This window comes from Malurus melanocephalus, unplaced genomic scaffold (assembly GCF_030028575.1).
Source record: "Malurus melanocephalus ecotype Western Australia unplaced genomic scaffold, MMel_1.1 scaffold_163, whole genome shotgun sequence".
NCBI classification, from domain to species: Eukaryota; Metazoa; Chordata; class Aves; order Passeriformes; family Maluridae; genus Malurus; species Malurus melanocephalus.
In genome coordinates, this window is record NW_026623395.1 from 886,336 (window position 1) to 903,225 (window position 16,890).

Consider the following 16,890-nt stretch of genomic DNA (forward strand, 5'->3'; position numbering starts at 1 on the left):
GTTGTCTAGCACTCCCTTTACAGGAGGATCACTGTGCAGTTTCAAATTGTATGCAAAAAGCACAGAACCATCTCTATTCCCTCTCATCAATTTCTAACATTTTCATGCTTCATGGTAAGGAAATACTGTACATAAATAAAAATTTGCAATGCTATGTGATGAAAACATTTGAACTCTCTCAGGAGCTCTGTACCCCTCCTGGGAACAAGAGCTTTTGCCTCACAAGTTACCACTTTGCACTTTCATCAGAAGCTGCTTTCGAGTTAGACCAGTGAAGCGAATATCTGTGTAAACTGAATAAACTCCACTCCAGAGTAAACCAAGGAAAATAAAGCAAGCACTTTTGATTTCTTTTAAGCAGTTCTGCATTACTTACTCCATCCTCAACCACTCCATTCTTCCTCTAATAAATACCTTAAGCCACAGTGTTTTCCAAGTTATCATGCTTTTTYGCTAAYYTATAAAATCRMAATTCAGAGCAATGCTCAGCATCCTCCCTAACGAGACAATTCCAACCGCTTTGGGAACCACGTCCTTCCTCACAGCCTTAACATCTGGAACACATCACTGCACTGCACCTACTCTGTCATTCAGAATTCCTTCACCTTATGAAATCTCACACTGATACACACATTTCCCAACTATTTCAGACAAAACGGGCACCACAAGGATTTCACCCACAAAGCTGCTCCTGTTCACAAGTAGGAAATATTCAGGAGTTTGACTATCCACTTATTCAGCAAAACTATCAAATTCATAAGKGCAAGAAAAAAGAGCCCACTTCTATTTCTGCCCACAGAAATAGCCACTGAAGGGTAAAGGACAAGATAAGGATCACACAGTATATTAAGAATTGAGTATTTCTTTAAGGAATGGCTTGGTTTTCCAGGAGATAAAATCTCCAGCAGACAAGCAAACACATGAAAACGTAGAATAAGAGGAATGATTAAAAAAAAAGTTAAAATCTAAAAACTGAAAAAGGAAACTGTTTCATATGTGCAGGTACAATATTACTGAAATGACTTCTCAAGGAAAATATGTGCAGGTATTTATGCTAAAGAAAGGATACTTTATGTTTTATTCATTGGGTTGCAATCCATGTTAGTCAGGCCAGGTACTTTGCTTAAGCCCATTAAAGCATATGCTGTAAACAGCCAGGGGTAAAATAATATTTAAAGACTTTTTTTTTTGAGATAACATTTTACATATATATATACACACACATATGTGTGTGTGTGTCTGTGTGTGTGCGTGCGTATTTTTCCTTCAGAACAGGAAACTTCTCAGCTACCTTCTGCCTTGTTTCATAGGCCAGATACCTGGAATACAGAAAATTATTCTSCAAGAGGTTACACTGCCAAGCTTATGAAAGACACCAGATACATCCTGCATTAGGAGAGTAATAATCTGACAAAATCAATTATAATTAGGTCAATTCAAAGACAATGGAGAAGGCCAGCTACCAGACACCTGAACACACCTACTAACTATCGTTAGATGAAAGTGAAGACCACACAAATATTATACAAATGGGACTATAAAACTGTATCATTCATCTAACATGATGTTGGCAAGCATACAAAGGGGTAAGGCAGGAAAGAACTGCAGTGTATAATTGAATCCACCTTTTCATCCTTTGGATTGGGAAATACATGGGTTTTTTTGTTTTCATAGGAGGTAAACTTTTTCCCTTGCTAGCTCTGGTTGTTAATTGGAAGATAAAACAAAAGTTACCCCTTTTTTTTCAGCAGCTGCCATTCTTTATAACTTTACTGTAATATTGAGATCTGTCCTAATTGACACAACTAACAGGGGTCACAGTATAGAGGATTTTTAACATTTTGTTCTTCTAGTTATTTCTTAGGAAGTYAAATGCTTTCTCATTATTTAGGTAAAATTGAAATATGCAAAGATTTTTAAGCCAGTCAGAAGTTATTTTGRAAACAGCTAATCACAAGACATTGTGGCCTTTTGAAGCAGGACTGATGTGTCAGATCACACTTGTAGTAACCAGTGAAAACATCCTGTTCCCCAGAAAATTAACTGGTTACCAAAGTTACTGACTGAACAACTAAGCCACATCCATTTCCAGTGAGCTGGAAACTCTATTATCTATGGATATTTGGCATGACATGAGGAATGATAAAAAGTTACTTGTGAAAATATTTAATCAGAGGGATTTTCAATTGAATCATCATTTGCAGCAAAAAGGACAAAGTAAGTTTGTAGTTATCTGTGGAAAAACAAGGGAAACTGTCAGTTAAAACCTTGTCCAGCAACTGGAAAACTAGAATTATTCCTTCTACTTCTCAAATCCAGCATCACAGGACAGTCAGGGATGCTAAGCATGGAAGTGGTACAMATGGACAGAGATGGAAGGATGGACTTGGGCTGACAAAACTGAGGCTCACAGCTAATATTCAGTTCTGCCAAACTTTTAAAAATCCTAAAATCTTGACAGAAGCATCTTTGCAGGTGCAAATCTCACTGGACATACCTGAGATTGTGCTGCCATGAGGAATCAGTCAGAGCAGTGCAGGCTGGCAGCAGGACACATCAAAGAGCTTGAGAGGTGAGTGTCAGTTGTGAATAATCTGCTCCTAACAGGTCTCAAAAAGAAACTGAGCCTTTGATTTCAGAGTCTGTAATAGCTACAGTCTGAGAGAGAGATTTTCAGCCAGTACTGAGCAGGAATTTTTTAGTTTGGAGATAATGAACATATGTGACACTTCCATGTTCCATAAATGCTATGAAAACATTAGAAATAACTTGTCAAGAACACTCTGGACATAACTTAGTGTGCCCATTACATAATAAAATACCACCTCTGCCTGGAACAGGCTGCATTCAATAGGCGACAACTTGTTCTCTTCAGGAAGTTACTAAGGGGCAACACCAAAGCAGCAATCTTCACACAAATCTTATGTGACAGCAAGACACCGCCACTTTGGAACACACTTGTGTCTCAAAAGTATCACTCAAACTCTTCAAACAAAGCAAAGCTAAAACTACAGGGTTTGGTGARGTTTTCTTTCAAGAATTGAAAACCAAGCCCTTATTTCCACCCTATCCTCCACTTGAACAGCTCCGGAACTGCAGCAGGAATTAACACTGCCCAAGCCTTCCACTGAAGCCCTGAGGTCTGCCAAAATACTCAGACAGTGCTTTGGCAAAATGTTGGCTTCAACTCGTATCCTAGCACAGCTTTCTAGAGCCTCAGGGAAGGCATAATTCAAAGGAAGCACTTATTAAGCAGACTGAACTGCTTAACACAAAAGCCTCCATTCAAAAAGCCTGCTGTTTTTCAACCTGAATTGCCAACAATATTTATCTCACTGCTCAGATCAGAATCCCATATTACAGCATGAATTACAGTTAATTCCTGATACACAGCAAAGACTGCTGAGGTAAACAGCACAGCAAACCAGAATTTCTTACACTGATTTGTGTTATGTAGGCATATGAGCAAGGAAAGCAAAAAGCAGYACAAGTCTAATGCCACAGTTTGCCCACACCACTCCTAGCTTTTCCCAGACAGAGGGAGAGCCCCAGACGGCTGCAGAGTAACACTCCCCTGAAACCTGGCAGCTGCTGCCAGCTTTTCCTACTGTGGATGCCATCCTAAAGAATTATTTCATACAGTTTCATGCAGTCAGAGCATCCTCAAGTTTCACTTGAAGTGACCTACAGCAACAAGCAGTTTCCCACCTCTTGCCCACAGAAGTCTTCAATTAAATTTCAGAATGGTTCTGTTTATAGCTAACGAAGAGCTTAGCAGCAGTGAGCTTACATAACAACCACCTCTATAACCCAAGTTCCAGACAAAATATACAAAGCTTTTCTGTGAAAATTAATTGCCAGTCAGAATGCTCTMACTGATCCAAGCAGTGCAAGTTTCCTGTAGAAAACTGTGTAGGGAAACACGTATGCAGTTACCACACACCACAGTGCATACARACTGTGCTGTCTTGGCTTAACACCAAATATAAACATTGCTGCTTGTGAAAAACTCAAAAATCTCCCACAAACTGGCAAACCAACTTCATAGAACAATTCYACACTATAACTGAGAAAGGCATCAAATCTCTGAAATGAAGAATGGAATATAGAGGGTAAGTAATATGAAAGGATCTATCCAGCTATGCCCTTCTGAGCACAAGTCTCAAGATAATGTGAGTATGCAATGGTATTGTCCCACGAGAGTTTCTATATGAACAGACTCATTAAAGTAGGTGCTGGTGTTTCATCTTTTAATAGAAAACAGACTATGGATTGCAGAATTTGGTTTGATTTTAAATCAATGCATGTGATTTACTACAGAAGGAACTAAGAACTCAGTAATCAGATTCCAGGAAAAACAAATGAAGTATGTGAAAAAGAAAATCTCAGTTAGCACTACTCAGTAGAGCTGCAGTGCCTATAGTRGAGCTGTGCTAACCCACTCACTCCCAGAGAATTTCCTCACCAAGATCCCAGTCCTCCTTCTGTTTATACCAACAGTTACACCACAATGTGTCAAAACCGAATTTTTTTGAAAGAAATGTTTAAACAAAATTCAGAAGGAACTACATGATTTCCTAGTTATGAARTAAAACATTTTAGACCAAATGAAATTATACCTTTTTCTCCTTCCCACTATCTAGAGCTTATTTTCTCCTTCTACTAGGATATCTTCCAGATCTTTTTCATTAACTGGTTTTAAGATTTTTTTGGGTCATTCTAAGTTCTCTACAGTTTGTTGGTCTTCTAATTTCTAATTTTTTCTTAAGAAAATAAAATTACAATTTCTTTAATGCTGTTGTTAGTGACATGCTTAAAAGAGCCCAGCTGAATTATATTCCCAGCTTGTCTTTATCAGGCTTAATTGCTATGGACTTTTTGTTTAAGATAGTGTTATAAATGAAAGAMAYGCCAGAAACACAKTAATATASTGGTRAGGCAAAGGGTGGCAGCACCAAATGCTACAATATTGTTTTGCAGTGTACAAAAGAATCYCARCATTATCAAAATTTAATCCTCAAAYAACTTAGGCTATTAGAAACCACTACACTAAAATGTGCTAGAAATAGTTTCTGCAAAACACATTAAAAATGCACATGTAATGAAATAAATGAAAGTATTATATAACAGTAAATTACAGTGAAGCAGCTACAACAACCAATCCATCCATACAGTACAGAAGAAAAACAAAAACAGTGAGCCAAGCAGCAATGTCTGCAAAATCTTTTTTTCCRGTTATTTTATATAAACTTTTCATAAACTGAGAATGTCTATAAGGAAACAGCAAGAAAACATATTTATTGAACTACATTTATGAATTCCTCACTTCTGTCTCATAAACACAAGTCAGCTGGTGATGATCAGGACAATATAAATCATCTTAAGACACTCTGTGCTAGACATCAAATAAAACCCTGGGGGAAGCCTTGTGACMTTCCCACAGAGATGGAGGAGAGTACTGTTTTCTGTTCCCTGAACAAGTCCTCCTTGGTTATTTGCAGTCTACAAAAACTGGAGTTTTGGCCCATGATTAGAAAAATGCTGGCAAACACATGGCTAGAGAGGATGCTTGATAACAAAATCATGCCCGGGTGGCAGGGCATGACTCAGTCAGATGGGTACATACATTCTGAGCTTCTTTCAAAGCAGATACCAAACACAATAATAACAGCCTGCCTTCATACCGCTTTTACCATAACTAATGCTAACATTCAAGTCATTACTATATGATTGAACAAGGAATGTGAAGTAGATGAGCTCTCATGGTCCCTTGCTATTCAATTATTTTTTGTAATTACAAACAATAGACTGTGCAATGCACCATTCTCATTCCTTTTATCATCCCTTTAGCAAAAAAAACAACAAACATGTTGGTGCACAAAGCAGTTWAAAAAAAAAAACGTTCTAAAGGAGTGTTTCTTTCGGTATATTTTATCTTTAAAGGTTAATGGCACACAGGAAGAACTAGAGGGGAAAAAAAAGCTCAAGCAGTGCAACATTTAAAAATACCAAGTTACTTTGTTCGGTATTTTGAACGTTATCTGCACAGTATACTTTACTATCGGGGTCTAATTCCACCTTCTAACTGCAGAACAACTTTGGCTAAACAGAGAAGAAAACATAGGCTGATGCCTTGGGACCAGAACAGGCATCTCATGGCCGCTGGAATCCAGACGCTGGTAACTGCGGTCATCTTATTTTGTTAATAAACTTACACTCGTTTGCCTTTAAATGACTGATTTATTTGTGAAAAGCAACAACYAAAAATACCACAAGAGATGCAATTTTGTAATTTAACCCAGAGCCTATGTGTTCCATAACCAAACTATACCCCCCAGCTTTACTTTTCCCTCTAGAACATGAAGATGTGGMAACGCCGAACACACTTTGACAATCAGAGTATTCCAGGCATCTTGTTAAAGTGCAGCAACATTGTTTCAAAGCTGTTAACAGAGGAACAGCTGGCACAGGACAATCAGCTCAAGGAAAACAATGTAATACGTCTCTCAAAATAAATGGCAAAGAGAAAGTGTTTACATACCTATGTTTAACAGCTGTGAATGGATCTGTAGTTTTCCAAGTGTGCTTCAGTGACAAGTTTCCTGACACAGTTCAGATCTCTTGATTATCATAGTCATGCAAAAAGAGTCATTTCTCATCTACAGGAAGCATCAGCAGAGATGGAAAATAAAACCAAAATAGTGTAGTTCAGACTAAAGGCTCCACCATTCACAGAGCATGAGAAGCTGCCAGCCCCACACAAYACCCTCCCCACCTAATTACATTCAGCTGCTTGTCATGTGGTCTTGTTAACCGATCAAATGATCTCCTTTTCCCCTTTTAAAAGCAAGCAGTAGCTAAACTCTACTTCCCTAAACCAGGTGCAAGCCTTTGCACAAACTAATGACCCTCCTCCTTATTGTCAGGAGAGGAAGTTGGAGTGTGTAATTGACTTTTTTTAAGTATACAAAAAAATAAAATACAGCAAACACAGTACGTCTACAATAATGAAACACGGCAAGCACCAAAGCTCCYCAAACTGGTTTTATTTCCCTTCACTGAGAAATAAAACCAATTACAGATAGCAGAAAAAGTGAGAACAAAATTGGCACAGACACGAGAGAGAGATGGTGTGAGCAAGAGCTGGAAAGAACTGGGAGGACAGTGGCAGCTGTAGGTATTTCTGTCCAGTCCTMTCTGCTGAACCACTGCTGATGACAACAATCTCCAAGAAAAAATTGGAGTGATGATGCTGCCAGAAAATTTCTGGAACACTGATGTAAACCTGCTAGCTCCTGTCCCTGCACAGTCCTAAGAAACACACACAGACATTTTAAACATTTAAATAACTTCAAGGAAATAAAGCTACTGATTTAACATGTAAACCAACTCTTCAAAGAGTGAGTTCACGAGGGCCTGTTAACACAGGTCCCCAAGAGGCAGAATTCACATGGTGGCTCCAGTTTCAACATCAGCCTCTGCACACTCACTGGATGAAGGCATCTTGAAGGATCCTGCACTGGCTCCAAGGGATGAGCCAGAACCTACAGAGCCCACTGCAGTCCCACGAGGCCTCATCCCCTCTCGGACACCCCTGGCACGACAGGTTCTCACAGGACACGACTGAAAGGTGTGGACAAAGCAAGTTTTGCACTCACCATGTAAGATTTAGCAGATGTCAGCTTTTGCAGACCAGTCTCCTTGCACAATCCTTTGTCTCAGTTTCTTTCCTCAAGCTGCTTCAAGTGCAGCAAAGAAAGGAAATTAAGGTGGTGTCTAAGACCAGTCTCCAATCTTGTAATTTAAGAAGTGCTGCAGACAGGCTGCTACAAATGTTTAACATATGGATTCAACTACCAGTAACAAAGACAACTCCACAAGCTTTTTAACTCACGAGTTTCAGTGCTTAACAATCTCACCTCCTCTCATGTGAATCAAGGCAATTTTTATTTTCCTTGCCCCAGTGAACACCCAAGTTCTGTTATACAGAGCTGGAATACTTTTTCATGCCCTGCCTTGGAATTTTTCCAGAATTAACTAAAATCCATTTCTGTGACATTTAGTYACAGGTTGTAATTTTTAAAACTCTAACCACTCTTGGCTCAATCCAATCTTCTATAATTTTCACCAGTTTCAGAGGAATATAAAAGTCGCCTTTTTGCTCCCACATGCAATTAAAAAACAGAATTKTGCTCAGTTTTCAGCAACACGCATATTTTAAATCTCTAACTGCTTGTTTCCCCGATCAATACGGGCACACTTGTTTAACTGTGAAGAAATAGTCAGACCACAAGYACCCTAGAATTTCTGGTAACTGCTCCAGAGTGCAGAAGGAGGAACAGGATAAGAAGTGTTGACAGACAAAGCAGCAACTCTTCTGCCATGTTGCAAACAGCCCTGGAGGGTTTCTACACACACTGAGCACAAACTGTCTGGAAGTCTCAACCAGCAATGTAAATGGAGTTCCCACTCCTCCACACAGTCAGATGTTTGACATCTTTAATGGAAATACAATTCATAAATAATCCCCAGACTTCACTGTTTTATTTCAGGATGAAATGAGGTTGCTYAACTTTCCTCTTACCAACTTGGAGTGAGGAACACCAACTAATTTTTCCTTCCCCACTACCAGACAAGGGTTTTATCTGAAACATTAAGACTTTGCCAGAAATGTTCAGCTGAAATAAAACTTTTTTTTGATGGTGAAGTTATGTTGATTTCAAACTKGAGAGTTATAAACTGGGAGGACACCAATGTTTGGTAATTTTATAGTCTCTGATTTTAAACAAACATGATTTTAGCCTCAGCAAATGCTGCACAGGCAGCTGAGCCAGCCCTGCTGTGGTGGCAGGAAGCGAATGCAAACCAAGCAGCAGCAGCTGGAACAGGAACCACTGCAGACAGCCCAAGATAAGCCTTCTTCCCACTGCTACCCAAATCCTAGGGGGCTGTAAGAGCTTAAGACATCTTCTTAGTTTATGTTTGGGATCAAAATTACACCAGTAAAGTCCTGAAACTGTGAAATGCACTTTTGAAACTACTGCTCTGTAAAGGAATAGCCATCTATTTAGTTATTAATTATTCCCAACATTTTTACAAGTCCTATGAAATATGAGGTTGTATGAACAAGATGATCTGAATGCATGGAATTTATGGTCTACTTGTAAAAGTTTTCTATGCTATACAGGCATAGAAATTTAGGAGGAAATTTGACGAATTAAACACAGTGAACAGTGTGAAGCATTCTTCATTACAAGTGTCAGAATATTTGCCTTCATGCATTCTATACCCTTGAGAAAAGTTGCAGGTGTCCAAACTCTCCTGTAGCAGATGTTTCCTCTAGAAGAAGATGCAGAATGGTTACCTGTCTGCAGAAATAAAGATATCTGCCACTGGAGAGAGGAACAGGAGAAGAACTGGATCTRCTAACAGCCCATTTCAGATAATGCTACAGAACTCAACCCTGCTTCAAAAGCCAAGAGCTGTGCCTAACATCAGTGAAAACTGCCCGTGCTCCACAGTAACACACCAGTACCTCAGCACAGAACTAAAAAGACCTGAAAAGAAGAGATAAATTCCATATAAAGGATCTTTTCTTTTGCCTTCCTCTCACCATTATCCTTCCAGGAAAAAAATAAAATAAACAAAAAAAAAAGACAACCCACACTCACAAAAACAGCTTTCACACCAGAGCTCTAATAGCTGAACTTTGCAGGACCAAATCTCCCTTCAGTGATTAAAATGAAAGTAGGTCAGGCAGGCCTTCCTGCTACCCAAAAGGCATACCTGCTAAATATTTAGTAATATTATAGATTAAAGCAGAACTTTCATGTTGTTCTTTCAACTGTAAGCCAATCTAGGCAATTTCTAATAATGGTGATAGAGGTTTCTTTTAGCATTGCAAGAGATAAAGTATTGGTATATTCAAGATCTGTAGCATTTTACACAGAAAAGAGGTTCTTAAAAATAATCCCCTCCCAACAGAGGCTCCAGACAACTAACTCTCAAGAATTACCAGGGTCGCTTCAATAACAAAAAGTTAACAGTAAAATAATCAACAAATGAAAAGCATCAACTTTGCTTTCATGGAACGTCATACTGCCTAAAGACAGGAATCCTTTGCAGCAGCTGGGCACCCAACATGAGCACTTTGAAAAACTTTAGTCTAAACTCCATCATCAGAAAAATTGGGTGAGAAGCTGTAAAAGCACACTAATAATCTGATGTCTTTATCTTCAGCCTGAACAGCTACARAGCTCATTTTAGATCAATGATCTTTATCTACTTTAAGGGGTTGATGACKAAGAGAACTTTTTTAATTAAAATACATAGTAGCTTTACAGGAAGCTGCTGTACCAATTTAAAGGAACATGTGGATTAGAGCTACCTAAGAAAGAGTTTTCAATGTTTTACAATCCTATATTAATATAGCTTTGAAAGCTTCTTTCATATCTTTATCCACACTTCACTGATATGTGTTTATTCTTGGCACTCCTACTAGAAAACTGATCTCAGCAGAGATGGGTTTTCTTTCCAGCACAAGAATACCCTGTTCACATCTTTCCTAAACCTGCTTAACAGGGCAAGTGGTTCTTCATTCTCCTCACAAGCTGAGGACAGTGCCKTTTGCACTTTACATCTGCTCTCAGGAGGAAAAATGGAAAAGGTTAGTTATGTGAACCATGTGACAGAGAAATCTGCTGCTTCAGAGCTACAGYAAAGTATTGCTTTTGCAGTGTATTATTGTTTGATCTTCTATGCAACAAAGCACATGAAACCAAATTAAACACCTGTGATACCTATTTTTTTCTACCATTTCTTAAAGAATGAAGTTCATTAACATTAGAGCTCCTTCATATTCCCATCTATTGAGTGACTCCCCAGGTTAACTAACCTGACTGGTTGATCTGCCTTCCTTCAGGGTGTGCAGGAGGAAGGGTGGGCTTGGAAAGGTGGTGATTCTGCAGTGCATTACCAGAGTAGATCTTTCAGTTCCATTGGTCCCATCCCACCCCCTGTGTGACTCCCAATTACTAAAAACGTTACTGCTCCCATTTTTCATGATCCCACAGGATGCCAGGCTAAAGAGAAATTCCCTTAGGCTCAGTACATCACACTGGAGATTACAAATGCAATAAGGATTTCTTGGAACAAAGCTCCAAATTTGCAATGCAAAAAACAAAGCTGAAATGAGGACATGCCTCTTAGCCTGGTTTCCTAAGGAAWCAAAMCTCATTAGARAGGGGCGAAGACATTGAATTTCTATTATWTCTGCCTTCTGCCCCAACATTTGAATCTGCTGATCACCTTTAACACTCCTTTACATAGGGGAGGAAGCCACAAAGATCTGAACTTCATATAAACTCAGTGAAAAAATGGCAGACTGGATAAAGGGAACAGTGGGATGTGTGCCTTCCCTAGAAGCTGGCAGTCAGTTTCCAGTTCTGCAGGGGAAACCCACCAGCTGCCCAGGTTGTACCTGCTGCAGCACATACTGTGACAGTCATTCCATTTTACATTTACTTTCAAGTTGGATTTAAAAGACACTATTTAAAAAACAAATTAAATTCAAGCATATCTATTATTAAAAAGTGAATAGAATAAAAACAATGGAATATCACTGTAATAGCAGTTCAGATTTGGGGGGGGGGAAGCTGTCTTGCGTTTTAAAATTTACTAAAAAGCATGATTCTACTTTTGCAGCATGTTCTTTTCATAGGCCTTCCAAAGCCTGCTCTGCAGTTCCTCCTGACACACAACAGGATCTCAGGCCCTGTGGGCTACATCTAAACTGACAATTCTAGAAAACCATCAAATAAAGATTTATAGTCAACTCTTCCATTTCATAGATAAAGAACATTTTAAAAGCTACTACTTTAACAACTCCAACTTGAGCCTACATTTATCCATACTAAAATTATGAGAATTTTGCTATCAAATACAGAATACAATCAAATCAAACAGTGCTATCTTCAAACTTGCTTAACACCATCTCTGTACAGAGATGTCTGTCCTGACACCATCCCAAGAAAAATATGGAAAAATTAAGTATTAGTCAGACAGTTCATGCCCTAACAGAAAAGACCTGTCAAGTTGAATCAGTGTTAAAGGAGAAAGTCAGTGGAGCATGTGCAGTTATGTGCACAGGATCTGAAAGTGCTGCATGAGAAACAGTCTGTTGGAAATGGATGATACCAGCAGGGCTACAGCTAACCTGATACCTRTATTTTGGGTCATATTCAGTCATGCATAGAGTTTGGATTAGAACAAAACAAGTGGGGGTGGGGGAGCAGGAATTATGATTAGTCTTTGAAATTAAAAAGAAAACAAGCCACCATAAAAAGACCCCAATTACCCTGCTTTTTGCTATAAATCCACATTCTGAATGTTATCTAGGCTTCCAAGCAGACTTAGAAAGCAGCAGCCATTGGCAATAACTGTAGCAGGAATTTATTTCATGCAAACCTTGCACCAAACAGATTCRCAGCACAAGCAATCCCCCAACTGTGAGCCTTGAGTGACACCCTGAAATTCATAAAATGCACCGCACTCCATGCAATTATCAGCATGCAATTATCAGCAGGGATCTTTAGGAGGAAGGTAACTTCCCTCAGCAACTATTAATATAAAATACTGCACTGGCAAGACTGGTAGAGACACAAGAGGAAAACAGAAAATTTGTATTTTTTATTAAAAAAATGAATCAAGTTTTCTTTTTCCCCTACCCAATATACATGCTTTATTAGCCCTTCTCACTACTTGCAACCTTCACTCTAGTCTAAATATTCCCTTTCCCCAAGGATGTTACTGGAAAGAAYTGTTTTCTTCCTTTCAGTTCACAGAGCAATCATCTTCCTGACAGTCTTTGAGTGATAACAGAGCCAAATGAAATGTCCCACAGTTATGAAAATAACGAGCCAGGCCTTGAGAGTGAGGCTGGGCTGACTTTGGACAGTAGCACTTCTCGAGAGAACCTCCATCACCTTCCAATGGCATATGGTTAATAAAAACATTATAAAAACTGTSCATCAATTGTATGATTTACACATAYACACAAAGAATTACTACAGAAGTATACAGTTATTTTGAAAATACTCTTCACAAGTGCCCACAAATTTGACTTTTAATGTAAAAACATTGCTTACATATACACCAACTTCTTTTGTCCACCACAAACCACAGATTTCTAGAAAAGTTGTACTCCTGCTAAGTTTGTATCTTCAATGCTGCTTCCTGTCCCTTTGCTACCTTACTAGCAGTCTTCATATTGTCTTCCAGAAGTGCCTTTTTCTAACACACTTGATCCTTACCCATTTCTCATCAGTAAAAGTATCAGACAGAGAAAGAAAACAGCTATGGGAAATGGGTTTGCAGACTCAGGAAAATATCACTGCTCTGGTTAACACTTTGATATTATCCTCAGAGCCATAAAAGCAAGGATATTTGCCTTGGGTTTTTTGTCCTTCTGTTTAAAATACTGAAGAACTTGTTAGGTCAGCTCCAAAGTGCTGAAATGTGCCAGTATGTGAAAAGGATTCCACAACCCCGTGTATGCAAAACTGTCACACACACCCCAAAGCATCCTCAGCCCTTTGAAGCTACACCATCATCACAGCAAAAAAAATATGCTGGTTACATGACATATTTTAATCTATATGCCACAAGGCTTATTAGATTGGAAAATAAATCACAGACGCTGGGACTACTTATTACTATAAATCAAAAGTAAATTCTGCTGTTTTATGTATGAAAACACAACAATGTAAGGATGTTCCAGGAAAGAAAGGGCTAGGACTTATTCACAAAGGTTTTGGCTCCACTAGAGATAAAAAGATCATTAATTCATTAAATTATCTCAGCTGATTTAACGTGATTCAAGTTAGTCCTGTCTCCTGACAGGGATGCAGTTCTAAGAAGAGAAAAAAAGAAATGAGGAAAAGAAATCTCATAACCAGATGCTATACCCAGAGGAAGACTGATTGGGAATATGTTTGTATACATAGGGAAAAAAAGTGTTTCTGCTACAAAAAAAACTGCCTTTTAGGTAAGTATTTATCAAACCATGCTGAACTTAAACAACTTTTTAGCCATGTTTGAAGCCAGTGCTGTAAACTCAAAGCTTGTATCTGCAGCACTGAGTGGTATTTACAAGACAACAGGAGCACAAGCAAATTCCAGAGCACTACAAATGCCCAGCCCAGCAAATGTTTAACAAGAATATCCAAGTAACCCTCTGCAGGACCAATCACATGTGTAGAGTACAATAATGCAGCTCTAATACAGAAGGGAATATTTGATGGGTAATTATTTAAATCATGAGTTTAATTCATTTTAAATGCAACTTAATTACTTGCTCAGACATCAACAGGGAAAAAAGAGTTATCATTCTTTATATTCTACCTCTAGTGCCAGTTTTGCCYGTTTCTTAAAATTAAATGAAATTCTAACTACCTCTGTCGACTATGACAGACTGATCTTAGTAATGGCATGGATCTGTATGTCCAGGGTTGTGCTGAAAACTGGCAGACCTATCACTGGTCACTYAGCAGCACAGCAGATACCTGGCACTAACAGCACAACCAAGAATTCAAAGACACACAGGGGTTACCGCTCATAATACTTGTTCCTGTAAAAGCACAAAACTACTTAAGAATTCTTTTATCTCACCTTATCTTCTCTTTGAAAGAAAAGGAAATGTGTAATCAAGAGATAAAATAATGTGTTCCCATGTTCAACCATAGTGACAAAACAAACACACAGTCTGGTTTTARACATCTGGTTGCTGATGAGAAATTTTGTTAACCGTGAAAAGAAAACAGTGTAAGTTGTAACACACCCTCTCTCCTGAACTCCTTTGTGCAAGAGATTAAATAGATGTTAAATTAAAACCCTGAACGAGAAACACAGGAACATGCTGTTCTTTTTTCCATCTTTTTAACCATGCTTTTGAGACATCCATTTAGTATCACAAATACTATTCCTACATTTACCTACCATTTGAAATGCATATTGTAGTATGCCTTTCCCTGGCTGGAAAACACTTGGAACAGACACGAAACCACTAAAAGTCTGTGACAAGAAAGAAGAGCTGAGAGAAGATGTCTATGTAAGATTAAGTTTCCAAGAAAGGGCAGGGAGAATAGATTTTGTAGTTTCAAAAGAAACTGCAAGTACAGAAAGACATCCCCTAGCCAAACACACCTTGCAGAACTAACTCCAAACATGTGTACATGTTATCCTGATGAAAAGCTCATAAGCACCAAGATTAGGAAAAGTATTAGAGAAGYAATAAAATCAGAAAGCTCAAAATATTCCTAATGCATCTCTAAGAGAGAAAAAGTGGTTTTGACGTTCTAAGCATATCCTTTATACTTTGCTAGCACCATAAAAAATACCACTATACTCTATAACTACTTACAGAGCTAGAAAAACCAATGCACGTTTGTGATGGATTTAACTGTCTTTATATGCAAGATCATCAAAGTGTTAACTCAGCCCAAGTATTGCAAATCAGGCTGAAGGGCCCAGCACACAGCCTCTGTCAGACAAACATGCGRTGTTCAGAAAGGAGCAACAGGTCTCACATTTAAGATTTAAGTCCCGGTTAAGCAGATAGAACATCAATTKATTGCTTCCGCAACAACTGACCATTTTTAAAGCCTTTTTCAAAATTCAAACCAGACATGCAATCCCCTTTTCCTCAGTGACAGGACACGCACGCCGAAAGCGCCGGGAAAGCCGCAGGTGCGGCAGCAAGGCCCGAGCGGGTGAGGGTGATCGTTGGCGCCCAAGGCAGCGCCGTGAGGGGAAGCGCATGAGGGGCAGCCCAAAGGCCGAGGCTGCGGACGCGACGCTTCTCTCTCCACACTGAGGCCCCTTTGTTAAAGCCCGGCCGCTGTTTCGGGGGCGCGGGGCCGGCACCCCGAGCTCCCAGCCCGGTACAGCGTGCCGGGGCTCTGATGGACCCCTCAGACAGGGCAGCCCAGCCCAGCAGCCCAGCCCAGCCCAGCAGCCCCGGCTCGCCGCCCGGCCTCGTTACCTGCTAGCCTCCCGGCCGCCGGAGCTCCCGCAGCCGCGTCCCGCCGTACCTGCCCTTTTTTGGGTTCCGACCGCGTCTTTTCCGTCAAGGCAACATCACTTCCCGTAGAGCCCGAGGTGGGGGCGGGCCGGGCGGCACCGCCCCGGCGTGTCCCGGCCCCGCCGCGGCCACCTGGGCGGGCTGTGAGCGCGGCCCGCGGGCAGCACCGCGCGGTGCTCAGCGGCATTAACCGGGCTGCCTCTCCAGCCCCTCCCGCCCCACCTCTGAATGAGAATTCATGCGAGGCAAAACAGGTTTTACAGCATCCGCAGTGCCTGGTTAATGCGCACCACTGTGGGTTTAATGAGTCCTTCCTGCCGCCTGTTGGCTGCCTGCCTTCCCCCGCAAAASAAGAGTCCTCTCTTCACTCTCAGCAGCTGCCAATAAACGCATTTTATCCCGCAGTCTCAAGAATTCAACAAGTAGAGTCTTAAGCTCAGCTGCATCAATAACACTTTCCACCTGCATCCCTTGTTGAGACTTCAAATTCAACTGCCACCTCTATGGACAATCCGGTCATATTTGCAAAGGAAGTGCCTACTAGACCTGAGCCACTCCTCTTCAAAATAACCTTTCCAATATATAGTGGTATTGTAAAGGAAGCTGTTGCAGTCACTGCAGTACTTCGGTGTTTGCGCTGAACTTTTGCTGCCATTTGTGGCATTTCCTCATAGAATCACGGAATGGTTTGGTTGGAAGGGATCTTAAAGGTCATCCAGTTCCAACCCCCTGTCRTGGGTAGGGACACATTCCACCAGACCAGCATGSTCAGAGCCCTGTCCAACCGGGCCCTGGATACTTCCAGGGATGGG

General features: G+C 40.1%; 1 protein-coding gene across 4 annotated transcripts in view; it reads right to left on the reverse strand.

Moving 5' to 3' along the window:
* The window catches only part of RAB27A (RAB27A, member RAS oncogene family), a 29,143-nt gene extending 12,967 nt beyond the window's left edge, over window positions 1-16,176 (reverse strand). The window contains exons 1-2 of one of the 4 annotated variants that reach the window (XM_057372087.1): window positions 16,040-16,176; window positions 6,542-6,659 (exon numbers count right to left, since the gene is read on the reverse strand). The gene's annotated coding sequence lies outside the window, so the exon portion shown is untranslated. Of the gene's footprint in view, window positions 1-6,541; window positions 6,758-7,658; window positions 7,737-16,039 lie in introns of those variants that run through there. The other 3 variants (XM_057372090.1, XM_057372088.1, XM_057372089.1) reach the window with 3 other exon arrangements.
* Between the last annotated feature and the right edge of the window lie 714 nt (window positions 16,177-16,890).